The 2525-nt window shown below is 36.2% G+C and overlaps 1 long non-coding RNA gene across 1 annotated transcript; it reads left to right on the forward strand.

Annotated features, from left to right (window-relative positions):
• The first annotated feature begins 477 nt into the window (after nucleotides 1-477).
• LOC138713992 (uncharacterized) lies at nucleotides 478-1165 on the forward strand. The gene is made up of 3 exons (XR_011336025.1): nucleotides 478-682; nucleotides 804-943; nucleotides 1121-1165. It is a non-coding gene; the product is annotated as an uncharacterized lncRNA (long non-coding RNA).
• The last annotated feature ends 1360 nt before the right edge of the window (nucleotides 1166-2525 follow it).

Consider the following 2525-nt stretch of genomic DNA (forward strand, 5'->3'; position numbering starts at 1 on the left):
GTGTAACCATTGAAAAACACAACACAATGTAATAAACTGCACTTATTTTTAGCTGACTCACTGTGTGTCTTTACTGCACAGCTAATTTCGGAGGATGGGGATTCATTAACCATGCAGCTTCCATGTGGGTGTTTTTATCTATCTTTCCCTAATTCCCTCTCTCTTAGCACATACATAATAATAAGAGCTTATACCTGAAGGATAACGTAAACACCAGTCAGGAGTGATAAAATAAGCTAAACATTCACATTAGGGGATTCACTAGTCATGCAGGTGAAGGAAGACAAACTCTTGGAAATAGTCGAATTGGCATCTTTAGTAGTTAGTCATAAAACAGGGCTGTCCAATTTTTATTAATATAACATAGTATGCAAGTTTTAATCTGGCAAAGTGCCTGGAGTTCGTGGGTGCCATCAGTGGTGGTAGAGGATAGATTCCTGCTGGTCGGCCAACAGAAACTCAGAACATTTGCTGGGAGTCACTGTATCATAAGCCTTCAGTACTTCTGAATGTCGAATATACTGTGTTTCATTCACCAGGATTTCCAACGTGTTTTCGGTCACCTTTGCCACAATCCATTTGCTCCCCAAGAAGTGTGTGTGGAGTTGCTCTTTGTTCAGCTAAGACAACATTTAATATTCATTCAGTGAGATGTGACCCAAATTGCCGTGGTGGACAACCAGTGAGTAGCAGATTAAACTATGTAATCTTTTACTAATTGGGTGAAAATAGATTTGCCTGTCAGTATACATATGATATAGAGAAAATAGCGAGTTGTGTATCTTTTTTATTTGTTGGATCAGTTTTGCGAGGATGTTGGCCCTGCTACAACAGTTCCACGGACAATTACATCCTATTGGTCAGAATGGAGCACTCCTATCTGCAACGCCACTTGTGGCAGAGGTGTGATGTATTCTGAAGCGACATGCCTCAGTAAAACCAGGTTATGAATTTTAAGAGAATATACATATGTTATAACTTAAGAATTCGAAGTGCAGTAAACATTAATCCTGTTGAATATTGAAGATGCAAGCAGGCATGTGATTTTTCCCTAGTGTTAGCTTGTAAATCTGCTGTTTATGATTGAAAATTATTAGAGCTGTCATTTATTTCTCTTCAGTGGGAGCCCTGCGTTGGATTGCTTGGGACCAGGAACATTTTGGTGAGAAAGATTTCATAAGCAATTGGTTATTAGGTCATTAATTTAAGATAGACTTCTGACACTTTATCTGTGCACTCAGCCGATGTCAGAGTGGTGAGAGATTGTTTCATTTCAACTCACTACAAATATATCAGTTTAAGGAGGCATCCTTAGCATAGCGTAGCGTAATGCACAAATATACTATTATACAGAATGATTTATATAGAACTACAGTAACACATTTCTTTCTTTCTTCATTTCAAAACGAATGATGCTAGTTACAATTTAAAGAGTAATGGAACGGAGAAAAATTCTCTCTGGCGCCGGGATTTGAACCCGGGTTTTCAGCTCTACGTGCTGAAAATATCATATGTACTTGGGTACATTATAATAATAATAGTTACAATTTGTTATACCTCAAATGTAAAGTATCTTTGGGGGATTACTAACCTCTATAGGAAATGTTGAAAATGTACTCGTTCTCCTGTGACAAACGTCTTAATGACTTACAGGGTACTGCTCCAGACGTCCACAACAACTGTGGGCAGCCTAGATGAACGATGTTTGCCTTTTTCACTCACTAGAGATCCAGTTGTTTACAATTTGTTTACCAGTCTCAGTATTATGTTTCTTTGGGGGGAATTACGAACACCAAATTCTCTCTGGTATGCCCTTTGAGTAACTAATTGAATTCGTAATGCAGTATTGCTTCACAAGGAAGAGCCATTGATGTAATGCGTACTGCATTTTCAAACAAAATGTCGAAAACAGCTGCCAATAATAAGAAATAAAGAATAATCATCTGCGCATCTCGTGACTGGGAATCAAAGCTCCTGCTTGATTTGAGGTTAAAAACTGGTCATTAAGTGAATTTCCAACCGAATAAGTAAAGAATTTTAAAATTTGCTATAGAGGTTAGTAATTTCCCAAATATACTTTACATTTGAGGTACAACAAATTGTGGCTACATCATTCGTTTTGAAATAAAGAAAGAAATGTGTTAGTTCTATATAAATCACTCTGTAATATTATTATTATTATTATTATTATTATTATTATTATTATTATTATATACACAAATTGAACACCACAAACTCGAAAATATATGCTTTTAGAAGCACAAGATAGACACACGTGTTCCTTACTAAGAATAACTGATATTTACTGGAAATACGGTAATGTGGGTGGATTGGTGTTCTAAGTGTGTGCAGAGTCTTTCTTCTCTGACTTCCAACGTCCTTCTCTCTCATATACTAATGATCAGAGAACGCACAGATAAAGTGTTAGAAGTCTACATAGATTTCTCTATAGAAATAAATATATTTTTTTTCTTCATATGAACTATGCAGTTTAATTTATCAGTTTATTCTGTGCAGTAGAACAA

The sequence above is a fragment of the Periplaneta americana genome, chromosome 14 (assembly GCF_040183065.1).
Source record: "Periplaneta americana isolate PAMFEO1 chromosome 14, P.americana_PAMFEO1_priV1, whole genome shotgun sequence".
Taxonomy (NCBI): domain Eukaryota; kingdom Metazoa; phylum Arthropoda; class Insecta; order Blattodea; family Blattidae; genus Periplaneta; species Periplaneta americana.